This window comes from Miniopterus natalensis, chromosome 6 (genome assembly GCF_054644295.1).
Source record: "Miniopterus natalensis isolate mMinNat1 chromosome 6, mMinNat1.hap1, whole genome shotgun sequence".
NCBI classification, from domain to species: domain Eukaryota; kingdom Metazoa; phylum Chordata; class Mammalia; order Chiroptera; family Miniopteridae; genus Miniopterus; species Miniopterus natalensis.
This window is the reverse complement of record NC_142086.1, coordinates 23585194-23602162: the sequence shown is the minus strand read 5'-3', so window position 1 is coordinate 23602162 and position 16969 is coordinate 23585194.

Genomic DNA, 16969 nt, shown 5'->3' with positions numbered 1-16969 from the left:
TTCCGAACATCTTGGCTACTGCCATGAGTAACAGAGTGGTATTGGATGGATGGTATAGAGCTAACAAATCAACCTTGGAGGGCTCAGAGTTGCCTATTGAAATACTCATTTGAAATTTATTTATGGCTGATTTCACTTGGAGAGCTGGGAAATCCTTGTACTCTGCTAAACTCTTATGTTTTGTATGTTCTACTTCCCTTCCCTTCCATTCCTCTCTCTCTCCCCCCCCTCTCTCACACACACACAGACGCACACCTCACACATACTCACACACAGCAATGTACACACAACATTTCCTTTTACATTATAAAGATATCCTTCCAAAGTATTTCACCATTGTTATAGAGTTTAGCTTATGAATCTGAAAGTATTAATTTACAATGAGGAGAACGCTTATGTTTAAACCATTAACGTGAAGTGTGTGAGCAGACGTTTCTTTGGGCAACAGGAAATGAACCAGTTTGTGATTGGGTTTGAAGTTTATATCATTTCCAGGGATAAGGAGACTCTTTGAGGAGTAGAAACTGATGTGACTGTAGGTTTCCTTGTCAATTCCTCGCATTCATGATTTATGGAGCTTTATTCTGACAGCAGAATATTAACTCGCTCTGGGTCTGGATTGCTTTCCCACAGTGCTCCCTCCATGGCTCCGTACCAGCAATTGCTGTAGCAGGGGAGCGAGAGTGGGTTTGCTCCCCAGTGGGCTGGCCCCGTCCTCCACCAGGGTGAGGAATCTGATATGGGGAAGCCTAGCCAGGAGGGGAGCCTTTCTCATTATTTCAGTAGCCAATGGCAGATTTTAGGTAGAGACTTTTATCCGTGTAGAGATGAGGTGGATTTTGTTTGCTTTATCCGTCTAAGAGGGAAAGGCTCAGCAGTTTTATGATCATTTCCCTGCTAATCAAGGTTTAGGGTAAAATCATTTTCCCTTTTATGGAGGCCAGTGGGAACCTCTATGGCAGGAAATTTTTAGCTCAAAGCCCAGTAAAGGATGTAGTGCAGAAATACTTTCCAGCATTGGGGGCATTTGAAGGGCACTAAACAAACACTGGGCCACTATCTTGATTTCAAATTAAAATGCCTGAGGAGGTGGAATTTGTTAACCCTGAATAATGTGACATTAGTCACACATTTGTGAAGTTTACACAGGGCTCAGGCTCACCAGGAGCTAGGAATGTCTATGATGAAAAAGACATTGTGAGGAATAGTTTGCAAACAGTTTATGATTTCTAGAGTTTTTTTTCTTTTTCTTTTTGACAGCAGTTTATAAGGATCATGCGCAGAATAAGTAAGCAAACAAGGATTTTAGTTTTCTTCAAAAGCTTGATAATATAGCATGTCATCCTTGGGTCCCTTCCATTTCCTGTTGGACAACATAAAGAGTCATGGTTTGGGGCCTAGCAAAAAGGAACTAATTATTGATACAAGAAAATTACTGAGTATGTATATATACATACTTCATATGTATATATACACATTTTCCTATGCAAGTCTGTCTAGTAGAGGAAGGGTGGTTGAGGGAATGGAACTTTATAAGAATCTGGGCACTTAATCTGAAGAAATTAGTTATAACTACATAATCTTTTAGAAATGCCATATTATCTTTTTTTTTTTTTTTTGGATAATTTTGCAATCTTTTTAGTATCTCTCAGTTGGATTTAAATTAAAATAATAACATTACAAGAAGGAAAAACAATTTTCTTTCTTGTTTCATTGACATAGTTATTACAATTATTCAATCACTTGCTTTGTGTATTATATATATGCTTACCCACATAAACAAATAGTTATGCATATCTATAATCTATGGTCTTTAACAAAAATACATTTTTTTATGTGAGAAAGCTGGATTTTGTTTATTTTGTACAGATTTTATTTTATAAGCAATGTCAAGGCATTAGAGTGTTGTAAGAGGTATTATGCCATCAGTTGTATGCTAAACAAAAAGTGAGTTGAATATGGATTAGGGCAGAGACTCAAAGACACCAGTTGGGAGGCTGTTACTGAAATCTAAGTAAGAGAAATTGGGACCTGGACTCTAGTGGTGTGGTCTACTTCAGATGGAGAGAAATGAGCAAGTTATATTCTCAATATGATTCCACTTTGACTTGCTGGTGAACCGATGTGGGATGTGAAGGAAAGAGAAGTGCCATAGATGATTCCTTGGATTTTTGTCTAAGTAACTTCCTAGGTAGGGTACCCTTTACTGAGATGGGGAGACTAGGAAGAAATGGCTTATGGGTTGGAAAAAAAGAAACTTGTTTTTGCTATGTTATATTTGAGGTGTCTATTTTATATTATTAATGACAATCATTGCATAGCCCCTAGATTTGTAAGTCTAGAATTCAGCGAAGAGTGTGAAAATGAATAGAGGGGACCTCAATCAAGATTGGAGTTGGGGTGGTCTGTAGGGGGTTACCCCTAGCAAGAAGGGACACGTTTTGCATCTCCAACAGGAATATGTTTCCTATTCTCCTCCCAAGGCATCATCCTAGTCAGTAAGAGATTGTCACAACCTAGTTAATGAGAAGTCATCACACTTCGAACTCCCAGTTTCGTCCACTGGACTCTGTTCATAATAATCTTTCCCGACTTTCTCTTTCCTCCATAAAGGACATTTCTCTCTTTTGTTTTCCAGACTTGCCATAGCTTGTGTTTCCCGAATTGCAAGTCCCTGCTATTCCTGAATAAATTCATTTTTGCTGTTAAAATAACTAAATTTTATTTTTAAGGCCAACTAGAGGCAGGGACCTAAGATATGAATATACTTCTACACTTATATTTTATTTAAAGTCATGCTAATGGGTGAGGTATGTGTAAATAGAGAAGGGAGAGAACATAAGCCAAGCTCTTGGCCGCTATAATATTCAGGTTGTGGAAAAAGAGTCAATGAGCAAGACTGAGAAAGTAGAGTCGAGGCGCAGGGAAACACACCAGGAGAGTGCGGTTTCCCAGATGCTGACGCCAGAAGTTCTGAAGAAGAAAGTAACAGTCCACAGTGAAAATGCTATTTGCCTGGGTGAGTCCTGTGGGAAATGTGAGAATGTAAAGGGCGCTTATCAGATCTTGCAAGATGCAGGCTGTTGTTAACCAGGAGAGATTATTGGCCTGGCAGGAACTTCAGGCTCTCCAGGCAGGTTCAGGAGAGTGTGGGAGAGGAGGAGATACACGGAGTACAGCAGCAGATTTAGAAAAGAGGGAGAACAGACAAATGAGGCAGCAAAGGAATATGTGCCAGATGAAGGATTCCTGAGATGGGAAAGAGTTCAGCCTGTTTGTCTGCTTATGGGCATGAGCCCACAGAGAGGAGGAAAGGCTGCTGCGGGCAGGAGGGGGTGACCTTAGGGGAGAAGTCACTGCCTTGGTGAGTTGGCCTTGGGAATGTGGAGGAATACTTGCTTTACCATCTCTATTTTCTTAATTAATTGAAAGTGAGATCACCAGCTAAAGGGAGAAGGCAGGGGTGCTGGAGTTTTAAGGAGAGAGGTATGAAATAGTTTGAGAAGGAAAAGGAAAATTGACTTAACAGGGAAATGTGTTAATCGCAAGGCTGTAAGGTATGTTAGGAGATCTCGGCAGTTGAGGATTTAATGGTCAGGGTTTGAAGGGTTTTAGGATGTATTAGATCAGCGATTTTCAACCTTTTCATCTCATGGCACACATACACTAAGTACTAAAATTCTTCAGAACACCACAAAATACATTTTTTGCCTGTCTGACAAAAAAATAGGTATAATTTCGATTCATTCACACCGGATAGCTATTCTTGTGTCGGCTGTTGTCATTTTTTTATTTGACAATCTAAGGGAAAAGAGGTCAGTGCCCCTGACTAAGTAGTCAGGTATTGCATGTTTTAAAAAGTCTTGCAGGCACACCGGTTGAAAACCCGCTGTATTAGGCAATGCTTGCCATTTCTCAAAGGTATGAATCTGAGTCACATTTTAAAAAAAGAATGAAAATGTAGCACCTAGGTAGAAAATAAAGCTTCATAAAAATTATTTTATTAAAGAGATTTGAACAATAGAAATTAAAGAAATACTAACAATCAACCTTTTTTCTTTTCACATTACCCCTAAAAATAAATTACGGCATTGAGGCTGAAAGTGAAGTATGTATCACAGAGTCTAAAAGTGTGATGGTTCTTATGCAGATAGCAGAACTCTTAGGTCCATTAAAGATTGAAATGTCTATTTTAGTGAAGACTTGGACCAGTGATATGAGCCAACATACCCCTACTCGCTGTGGAAACAAGATCAAGAATGACTGGAATGTTCTAGTCAATGTCCAACTACTCACATGAGGATATTCTCAGGAAACACGGGGCTTGGCTAAAATGTGAATTGAGAGAAAATCAAGAGTCTGATCAAATATTTCTAGTTAGCAGGGTCACAAAGGTCTTGGAATATGTCCCTCACTACAAATCCAGGATTTGCTTCACCTCTTGGCCCACTTACTGCTCCTCTTATTTCCGGTTATATGATGGCCTTGTAAATCCCAGCGATATCCACTAAGTTACTCCCTCATTACCATTCCAAATAAGTAGAAAAGGAATCGTTTTCTTTCTACATTATTGAATGTATTTAAATATAACAACCTGCATTTGTTTCATGCTTTCTTTTGAAAAAACACTTTCCAATTTATGTCATATTATCCTCAAATCAACCCTACTAAGTAAACATTATTATTATTATTATTAATGGAGTTTTAAAAAAGATTTGGTGATATGTCTCTGCTCATATACTTGGGGAAGAGGCAAAGATAATACTAGAAACCCAGTTTTCAGATTCCAAAATTTTCCATGCAGTTAGCACAACATGCAGCCTTCCGAAATAGTAATGATCATAAATCTTGCATGTTTTATGATGCTTTTCTTAACTGGGAGGTTTCTCAGCTACATTCTGTGCTTAATTAGAATATTTACCTTATTTTGTGTGTGGTAAAATAAGGATTGGTAATTGGGGAAATTTTCAAAAACAATAAATGATAAAGAAAAATAAGCTCAGAGGGAGAAGCCCTTACAAGCCATCCAGTCTAAACACCACCTTTACGTATTACAAAACTGAGTCCCAGGAAAATTAAGAGACTTGCAACTGGTTAATAGGATTACAGCTGGTATTATACTTCTTGACAACTATCTCAATGTGTTTTTCATTGTGTTACATTGTCTATAGAAATTGAACTGCAAAACCACCGAATTTGAGAGCTTGGAAGGACTCTAGAGATTGAGTTCAACCCTCTCATTTTATGGAGGAAATGCAGATCCAGAAAATTAAACTTGTTGCAATGCTATGTAGTGAGTGTAATAGGAAGTTAGTATGGGACTGTGCCTGCCTCAGGTTTCAACTGAGGTATCATAAGGAAAAGTATCAGATAGCAGAGAGTGTGTGCAGACAGCCCTGCTCCCATATGCTGATTTTTAAAGGAAATTAATTGCACACACACTGACACACAAAACCCCAAAACATGACTCATGACTCTTGCACGCCTCTGCCAAATTAAGGACATAAAAAGATATGAGAGATAGTGGAAAGAGGAAGGGATTGGTAAAGAGATTTTTTTGGAGAAAGCTTTGCTTTGAGTTCCCAAACACTGGACGACATTTTGGACATTCTAATTTCTAAGCTCTAGCCCAATAAGCGAGTCTTTAAGAGAACCGTCTCATATGGCACCTCCATCTTTAGTGGGAGAGTCAGAAGAGCAGTGCATTGGGATTGCTTGATCTTTCATAGTTTGCACAGAATATACAACCATTTCTTGTGGATCAGATGTGAGCCATTTAAAGTGAAAGAGCCCATATGAAACTTGTGGGTCCTGTCCCACAGTGCCACCTCAAGGCGCAAGGAGACCTTAACAGAAACATGAAGATGCACCGTGGAATGCCCAGAACCTGAGGTTTCAGTATCACACCAGCACCCAGAATAGAGGTTCATTTCCCAGGGTTAAGGCCTCCTCAGAAAACAGGAAAGTAGGAGGGAAACTGCAGAGACCAAGAAAAAGAGTCAACTTTTATCATCCCTCAATGCCAGAGAGGACAGTCACCCTGTGACGGCACCATCTAATCTCTTCATTCACTGCAAATGGTGAGTGATGGAGGATCTTGACCAGGACAAGAGGAGGGCAGAGTGACTCTGGGCTTCCAGCCTTAAGCAAATCTGGGCTGGGAAAAAGAAGAAGACTTAGAGACAGGCCAAGTTCAGAGTTTTTCAACGTACATTCTACATACTGAAGTGAAACTGTTTTTGACTTTCACAGACTGTGAGATGTAGTGTTACCTAGGAGTAAGTGGGAACAAAAGCCATGTGAGTTGTCAGAGTTTTCATCAGCGGTAGGGAAGATTACAAACAGAACGAGACAGAGCTGAAGTTGCATTCTGTTCACAGTCCATGGGTCACTATGCCCAGCGTAGCTGGTTATAGGAATCATCACACAATCTCATCTAGGAGTTTTTCCACTGCACTCTGCTGTCTCAAAATGAAAGGCGTGAGAATTGAAAGAACAAATTTATTTGGCTTCTATGTCTATTTGCTACAGAAAATTAAGAAAATATTCATTAATATACTGAAAGTTAAAAAAAAACTCATTGCCTAATAGATGTGCAGTAATGTCTGATGAACAGAGGAAGGGATGAACAGAAGCACTGCCATCACTGAGAGGCGAGAGATGGGGAGTCGCTACCATCAGACAGGCATGAACAGCTGCAGACACTAATGCCCATCAGCAAGAAATCATGTTTGGGGCACCAAGGGAAGAGAAACACAAACATTGCCTTATGTGCCAAGACTGGCCACCAGGCCCATGCTGATGGTGTTCAGGACACCAGCAGTGAGATGTAAACATGGGTCAGCTGAGTTATTTTACTTGGGCCAAGTTATATATAGTGTGTGTCCACATTTTCAATCAGAGAAAGAACACATGGAGCTCTCTGACCTGTTTCTAAGGACATGGAACTTGCAATAAATTGTATTCTTTCCACCTCAGAAGGATCAACAGGGGCAGCAAGAGCCTTGCTGTTTCCCCATCACGGTTGATTCCAGCATATGCTCAAATCGTCATCCTTGACCTGTACTCCCATAGCTGCATCGCAGCCACCTGTGGGGCTTCTTCCAGAGGTAATGTACAGTTACAGCAACAGTCCAAGTGTTTCCAGACTGTTCTGTCTTACACACTGGAGGGAAACCTGGTCATGGGTGCAGGCTTTTATTTTTAGGTTCAAGTCAATATCCTGATAACACAGGCAATATTAATGCTACATCCTCAGAGCCCTGCTCTCTTAATGGTAAAAGTGGAAAGAAACGTGCAAAAGACATGTCAAGGAATCATCAAGAGGCAGCCAGCCATATTGTTGGAATTGCAGTAAAGTACATTACGATGGGAAACTTTTCTTTATATGTTTATAGATCACACACATGATCTTTGATGTCATAGTACAAGATCTGAAGTCTGAGAACAAAGAGGAGCCTGAAGAACAGTTAGATTTCAAAGGATTACATTTAAATTTTGTTGGAACTCTCCAATCATATAGATTGTCTTGTGAAAGTAATATTTCTGTTTCTTTCCCTGATTAATTAGCCATGCTGTAACTCTGTTTTAAGTATGCCCTCAGTTACTATAGCCACAGGTAGCCAAAGCCCCTCTTGTCACACTGCAAGCCATGTTAAGTTTTGCCATAGTATACCACACAGTACCCTGAAGAATATATAATGGAAAAAATGTGGAAATCCATAGTGCTATTAAAAGTTTTCTGAATCTTTTGATGTGGTAAAAGATTGTACAAAAACAGCCACAGTTCTCTACCTGTTTCTAAATCCAGGGCCTTGGCAATGTGATTTAGAGCATCTGTTTCCCCATTTCTTAAATCTAAGCTGACTGTGTGACTTTGGCCAATATAATGCACAGTGAGTCATATTATGCTTGGCCTCAGAGGTTTCCTTGGTCTCCTCACTGTCTTTGAATTCTATGACTAAGGTAGCCTGTTGAAGGATTAGAGACAGATGGTATGGTCATCTGTATCCCTCTGGCCAAAGTTGTACCAACTGGCACATGTCTGAGTTAGCCCATCCTAGATTAGTGAGTACCCAACCCAGCAGCTAACTAGAGAAGCATAAGTGAGCCCAATGCAGATCAGCTAATTAACTACTCACCTGGCCCACAGAACTGTGAACCAAAACCCACACCAAAAAAGGTTGTTGCTTTAAACAACTGAGTGTTGGGTGGTTTATTGTATAGCAATAATGAATTTATATATTTATGTGCTGGGTTATATAATTTATGGAGTTCTTTTGTTTTTATCATTCTTACAAGTTTACATTCCATGGTTGGATTGCTTAAAATTGTCTAAAGTCTTTCAAGTGGAAGAAACCACAGCTAAAGGTAGAGACTGTCTCTATATGCCATTGTTCTGATTCGCTATAACTTTGGGAAACCTCTGCCTCATAAATATTATTATTTTCATAAACAAGAGAGAGAAAAGGAAAGAGTAGAAGAGGATCTTTTGTTCCACTGCTTTCCAGCTGTGACATCACTGGCCATCGGAGTCACCCAAATGAGTGCACCATCCATGCTGACTTGGGATCATGAGCCTTGAGGGTAGTACTTAGGTCTTTTTCAACAGCACATTCCACATCATCCTTAGCTGCTTTAACATGCACTAGTGGCCCAAGTAAATTATAGGAACTTAATTTGAATCCGTTTGAACGCCTAGCTGTTATAAGGGAAGGCACAGTGCCTTCGTCATCCTGCAGCTTTCTGAACAGTCTTTGAAATACTTAGGGCTGCCTGGGGATTTGGTCAGGATTTTTGTGCAAAAGCCATCAGTTGTCATGGAATATTCAATCTGAGTTTAGGAAAATCTCTAGGATCCAAGAGAATTATATGTGCAGGTTACTCTGACTAGGCCCAAATGAACCTGTAGGGGTCCTGGAAGGGTCTAAACCAAAGAAGAAACCTCCCAGACAATATTTAATTTCTTAAACCCTAAATGCATGGATCAAAATTCTTCGGGTACAGGCTGTGATCTGAGAACTGATCACTCCCCAGGTCTTATTCCATGAACTGAATATCCTAGAATAGACAACTTTTCCAGTCTAGCACATGAGACCTACTTCAAATGCAGAGATATAGTATAATAATATCTCTTTTAGGAAGTTGCCCATAAGATCTCCCCATGATACCCCTGCTGGACTCATCACTCGTCACTGCCCCCTCCACATGCTTCTATCATCCTGAGCTCTTCTGTTTCCTGCTTCTGTGTCTTGTGAACCTTTTTCTTTCTGCCTGAACTATACTTTAGGTGTTCCTCAAGTGATCACCTTTTCAACTTTTGAAACTCAACTAAAGTACCTCCTCTTCTACAAAGTTCTTCTCAATGGCAGCCCTCCACACTATTCTCTAAGTAGATTTCTCCATTTCATCACAGTTGTGTCTGCGTGTGTGTGTGTGTGTGTGTGTGCGTGCATGTGTAATATTTTATTGTTGCCTTTATGGGTCAGTTTTGCCAGATTTTATTACTAGGTTTTCACATCTTTAAAGGAAAGAACCGTTACTCATCAATTTTTATACCAAATTTCTAACTTAGTGACTGCCATACACTGATATTTGGTGAGTGTCTACTGAAAAAAATGTGTAAATGAATATCATTGTATGGTCTAACATTTATTTTTTAGAAGAAATGCTTAGGAAATAATTTTGAACATATGATTTTCCAAGTTTTGTGGGTCTGAATGCATATTATTTCATTATGATTTGTTATTTAATATCTCCATGGTGGACAAACTCTCATGAGTGGCAATATTTTATAGTACCTATGGGGAGTATATTTTCCTTTTTAGTCAGAGCTTTGTGTTTTAAGCTAATAATAAAACAGAAGATAATTTACATTGCTGATTCATGCTTTATTCACTTAGAATTTTTATTAATAGGCTGAAATTCTATATATAAGAAACTGTGAGCAATATGCAAGCAATGCACATGTATTATGAGTACATATAAAACTAAAAAGTAGGCATAAATAATACTTTTTTTTACATCATCTATATAGAAAAAATAATTTATTTAGAAATAAAACTGAATCAGGAAAAAATATACCATATGGCTTATATCAGCAAGTGAGTAAGTCACTGTGACCGGATTTAAATTCTATTCATTTTAGTTTTTTTTTTTAAATCTAAAAAATAAGGTCAACAATATATAACTCTACTTTTTCAGAGATTATAAATCACAACGAGAAAAAATAGAGTAAGCATTTTGATCACTAAGAAAATCGCAAGCAACATATATAGGAGAGATATATGTAGCCATCATAATATAAATAAAATACTTAAACTTGAAAATCAATGTGTGTTGAATTGAGCTGACTTGGTGACATTAATATTTCAGGATATCTCAAAGCCTGTCATGACTATGATCCATGTAATAAAAGCTGATTCATTCTTACTTCTTGGCAACCTTGAGGAAATGTTCCAGTATTTCGAACAGAGAGTAAAGGAAATGACCAAATATTTTAGGAATAAAAACCTGCTCATGAGAAAATAAAATTGTGTCTGAATTATTTAGGTTGGCTTTCAGCATTGGTCAGATTCCCTGAATACCTCTTCATCTCCTACTACATTTATATTAATACATATATCAACATGTAGGATTGGCCAAAGGGAACACCTGGGGTGGAATGGAGGGTAGGGCGACCAGAGGAGCCACGTTTCTCTTTCCCCCTTCTCCCAGTTCCACAGACAGGATTTTCTGCAATATCTACACTATCTTATGTCTTCTTTTGGACCAATTCCAGTGCATCCTTGAAAGTATTACTACCTGTCTGATGGATCAGTAGGTGTGAAATACCAGTGAGACCTTAAAATTTTTTTTTTAAAAATTCACTGGTATCAAAGGAAAAACAAATGGTCTCTCCTCTTGCCAACCCAGCAGGTTCCACTGTTCTTTAAGCTAATAACAATTCTATCTGAATTTGACTTTCCAGTTACAAATTTCCATCTATAAAACCGGTTTACTGCTGAATTCTTACAAGGTAGGGGATATTCTCTTATAATTTCAGTATGTAGGGAATACATCTTTTATCTCTTTCTGATTGAGGTGAAAGAAACAGTCTTTACTATCTAAATGGTACAATCATGAATTTAAATATTGCAGTGCAAAAAGCAGTAATTATCATGTGTGGAGAGGTAATATATTTTGAGGTTAAAAATAATAAGATGTTAGAAATTATTACAATGAAAAGAATCGCATAACAATGATTTAGACTCTGATACCTCAGGTAAGCTGCAATTATATGAATTCTACAAAGGACGAAGGAAGACTGTCATCGGATTCTCTAGGAGTTTTCATTAACCATGATATCAAGAAATAAATGAAGATCCAATAGGTACTGAGAAAAGTTAACTTTTTATAGGGTTGATTTAACAAGCAATATGAAAAGTTCAGGAAAAATTATTAAATAATTTCTGGCTTTTGCCACATACCTAATAAATTGCATATAAATCAGTATAGTTGCATTTAAGCAAAAATTAATGATAGTGTCTGCTATGTCATTTTAAAGAAGAACACTTCTTATTTAATTACTAACAGTCCACAAACTCTTGGATTTTGCTTTTTAAATATATTAGAAAGATACTCAACCCCAATAAGACATTTTGCCATGTGATTATTTTTCCATGAAAATAAGAACCATTTTGGCAATGCAAATGTCCGTAATCACTATAGGTCCCTTCTTGGTTTGTGCATGATTGGGTGGTCCATTCAGGCCCCTTTCTTTCTCAGGATGCACTTTTTAAAGGATGAAAATTGTACTCCAGGTCTGCTGACCATTCAGTTTTGTGTGCTGACCTTTAATCTGCAAAACAGCAATACTAATAATTATCAAAGAAGTAACATTTAGTAACACTCAATACTTATCAGTAGATCAACAGAAAGAAAGATTATTCGTAGTGTGTTGCCTTATGCCTATTGCACATTTTATCTGTAGACCTGCACCATCCCACATAGTAGCCAGTAGCCACACTGAATACTTTAAGTGGCTATCGAACACTTAAAATGTGGAAACTTAAAATTGAAATGTACTCTAGGTATTAAATATGCACGAGATTTCAAATACTTAGTACCAATAAAAAATGTAAAACAGCTTATCAATAATTTTATATTGATTGATTACGGGTTAAAATGACAGTATTTTAGATATATTAAATTAAGTATACTAAAATTACTTTCACCTATTTTTTAAATGGCAACTGTAAAATTTAAAATGACCTAAAGCCTTGAATTTGTGGCTCACATGATATTTCTATTGGATGTCATTATTCAAGAACAGATTCTTTAGAGTCTCAAACACCTAAAATCAAATAACAATTACATACACAGTGAGTTCACATTCCTGCTAATCCTCTCCATGGCAAACAGATTAAGAATTCCTGCTGCAGAAAATTTACAATTTACTTTTGAATTAAGTGAAAACCAAATGCCAGGATTGGATTATTTTGCTGTCTTAACTGAACACCTAAAATTTGCTTTTGTGAACTGCATTTGGAGGTGATACCACAGACATTGGTTTCAGAATGATATAAGAAATGTTCCAAGTTCTTTATTGCATTTACCAAGGGTGTTGTTAGGATGTTGCTTGTTGCATCATGAGACTCCAGAGACAGACCACATTTCATATTACAGATGCATTCCTGAAAAGTTATGGCCAAATAATCTTGTAAATTTAGGTATGTTTTCACTTGACAAGCTAATATATAAAGGCAACCTCTAATAAATCCTTTAGTAAATGAAATGATACAATTAATTACTTTGCTTTTAATTATTTGACTATGATCGTCATTTAACCGCTAGAAAAAATTAAGATAATTCCCAAATATCAGAAATACAACATGCCATTTGAAAAAAAAAAGAGTAAGCCTTAATTCATTCCTCATCATTTCTTTCTGATGACTAACAGTTTTTACAACTCTGTTCAAGCCAGAATGCAGAAACAAACGAAGTCCTCAAGTTTCATTGGTTTCTATTTCTTGTTCCATAGAAATAGCAGATTGTACTCAATGATTTTGAAGTTCCTCTTATCTCTAATTTTCTGTGACATTTTCTTCTTAATCCAGATGTTTATTATATTAAATATTCTTAAAGCAGAATACATAATAGTTGCTACTGTTTGAGATTCCAGACTAAAGCATACTCATAAGTGTTGTTTCTCTGTTGCATGACAATAACTATGCTAATCCTCTTCATATTCAAGGAGTAATTGGTGTTACATTTTATTTATTTTTAATATTGACACTTGCAAACTGTTGGTAGAGTTAGCAGAAGCTATTCAAGGTTTAAAAGTGAGGAATCTGAAGCAATTGGTGATTAAACTCTACTTTTTTCACTTCTAGTTTTTGTTATTTTCTTGTTTTATTTTTTTCTTTCTGCTCCCATTTATCAATTTTGAACCTCTTCAAAGAATTTATTTAAAATTGTAGAGATATAGAAACATCTGACTACTATTCTAGGGCACTTGCTGCTTTCAAAAGAGGCGAGAGTAAAATCACTTTTAATGGTAATGTTGCATATAAAAGCTTTTTAAACATGCTCCCTCTGTAAAAACAATACATCCAGAACAGAGTTCTCTGCAGTGAACAGAACACAAGTAGTAGTATCTTTTGTTTGTCTTAAATCATGAGGCATTTACTTACAGTCTCATTGACCTGTGTAGTAAATTCTGGAACTGCCAGATGTTGGTAGTGGTGATGGTGATGATGACAGTGGTGATGACTGGAATTCCTCTAGCTTCACAGATACCTCAAGGTTTACCTGGCTATGGCTAGAGTGACCCTGACTGTCTTGTGAGGTATGGGTTTCAGCATAGATTTGCCTGTAGGATGCAGGGACAATGACTGCTTTTTTAAATATGGAAGCATTCCTGTGATGAAACCTGAGTACAATTTTTACACTTGACTTTTTAAAATATGTTCTTGAAGTCTAGTAAGTATTTATTTTTTCAGGATTTTTTGTTTGTTAATTGAGGAAGGTAAATTGAGCATAAAGAGCGTTTCAAGAATATTTGAGAGTCTACAGTTGCAGTTGAAAAAAGTCTGATTATTAATGCCAACGGGTGGAGCTACTACAAGTCCAGAATCAAGGACGCATTGGTTAAGTAGAAGCATCAGTTGTAGTGCACCATGAAAAGCAATCATAAAACTCTTAAACTGTGACTGCTTTACTGCCCTTTAGTGAAAAATATCATTTTAAATGTGATTCATATTAGCAATACCTTTCAGCCTGCCCTCTAACCTGAAAGGACCTTCCAATCCTGGACGGGAGTCAGGTAAAATGTGTGATACTTCTGCACAACCAATAGATCAGTAAAATTGTATTGCCCTTGTGATTAAAGAGAAAGAGCGTCATTCCCTTGATTCAGACCTGAACAGGAAATACAGAAACACCAGTCTGTGGTTACACTGAGCATTCCAGTACGTTGAATGTGACCTCATTTACATGTTTGAGAAAACCAGTCACACTGCTTTTACTAATAGTAATTGGCAAACGATATGGTGAATGATCTGGGGATTCAATGTAGTTTTGCATCAATTATTGTATAAATCATACAGCTGTTACATATTGCTTTTCTTCCAGGGAAAAAGTAAAAACTAGCTGGGGAAAGGAGTGGGGGGAGAAACAACATTGTGTAAGAATATTTTCCCCTGATGACTTCTGAAATGTATTTGTTTCAATAGCTCTTGAAACCACAGCAACATGATTTTCTTCTTAGCAATACCAACAATAGTGATCTAAAGACATTTTCAGAATGTGATTCCCTGATCCCTCCTTCCTCCCAACTTCATAATGCTTTTCTTAGATATAATCTTCTGGTTTGGGGAAGGAGAACACTGTAATATGTCAACAATAAAGAACAATTCTGATTGTAATTAATAGATTGTGTTGAGGTAAGATGCAATTATTCCTTCCTGAGCCTTCCCATTCTGAAACCACTCCCTGTGATTGCAGTGGAATGAAGTGGTGAGACGTGCAGTATATAAAAAAGGCAAACAGCCTATATATTATGCCTTTAGGAAATGCTCAGGTATTCTTGCTTCCAATGAATTCTATATCCAATGTTAAGATTTTGAATTTTCTAAGGAGATGCTCTTTTTTCCATTTGGGAGAGTTAGCAATATAATGAATGCTAGATTTTATTGCATTTATTTATAGCTGTTTATACAAAAATAAAAATCATACTTTAAAAATATACCAGTGTTATAACAAAAGTGATGATTATCAACAGAAAGAGTTGATTATTAAAATATTTACTAATAATTTGAGGAATATGTATTCCCACGGAGGTGGATTTATCTTCACTGAAGTTAAAGATCTTTGTCTGTGACTTTACTCATAAGAAAGACTTTGCAGGCCCTGGGCCAGTGTGGCTCAGTTGGTTAAGCATCTTCCAGGGCACCAAAAGGTCACTGGTTCCATTCTCAGTCAGGGCACATGCCTGGGTTGTAGGCTACATCCCCTGTAGGGGGTGTGCAGGAGGCAACTGATTAATGTTTTTTTTCTCATTGATGTTTCTCTCTCTCTCCCCCTCCCTTTCTCTCTGCCTCTAAAATCAATAAAAACATATTTAGAAAAAGAGACTCTGCAGGTAAATATAAGGTTGTATTAATTTGGATTTTAAGTGTCCATTTCATGACCTTAGGTTTTCAAAGTAAGTAAACATTGTAAATATACATTTACTAGAGAATAATATTTTAGCATGTGATTCAGATATTCCATTACAATATTTCCTATACTAACTAATTTATGACAATGAATACGCATGGAAGTAACAAAGGAGACATGTGATAGAATGATTATGTGATATTATATCAAACTCTGTGCTAAGAATAGTTTAATTAAGGGGAAATTGAAACATGTATCTAAGGCCACTTACTTAAACTACAGAGGAAACACATATTAAACATTTGATACACTATTGATACAACTTTTTATAATATTTCCCATTATCTTTTAATCTAGGGATCCTTAAATTTATGTGGTCACAGAATCAGGATAATGCATAAAAATTTAATTTGAAGACCTAAAAGAACAAAAAGAATATATATCAGTTAAAAACCAAACTCTTAAAATTATATATAGAAGCAAAATATTATGTTAAATTTCTAGTAATAGGATCAGTTTTCCAATAAAAAATTTAAAAAAGCTTTCATAAAAGCAATTACTAAAATTAGCACGAAAGTTTGATCAGGAATCATGTGTGTGTTTTTCTTTTTTTTGTGAGGGAATCATTATTTGATATATTGCATAAACAATTATATAGACACAATATAATTTATATGACAATAATGGTTCCCTTTTTATACTATCCAGACAAATCCATCACCCACCTCTGTCAGTTTACCGGGTGTTCCCAACTGGTTGGGGCTACATTGTTGTTTTCATGTTATGCTCCCTTTATTTTAGAGTCTGTACTCATTCTTTTGATTAAATAAGCCCAGATTTTAGCTTCCTATTACCATGCATACTTACCCAATAAAACTTTGTTTTTTTGAACTCGTATAGCACTTGACATTTAGTGTATTAATTGCCACCTTTGTCATTATTAGATGACCTTGTTGTCTTCTGTTTGAATCATAACCACCCACCCTTCCCCACAACAATTTATCATCATCTTTTTAGGCTCCAATTAGTTATTGAATTATAGTGGAAGTGTCTTCCTCATACACCGTTTCAATGCATCATTTCCCAACTCAAAATAACTACTTATTTCCACCTCATGTTCAATGCAAGACTTGTCATACAACTTTCTTTATATTTTAATGTGGTAAATTTCATAGACTGATTTTTGAGAATTGAACGAATCTTGCTCTCTTGCAATGAATCTCATTTTATTTGGGTTTATTATCCTTCTCATGACTTGTTGGGTTTTCTTTGCTGACATTTTCACAAGGACCTTTACCTCTATATTCCTAATTGACATTATCTTTAATAG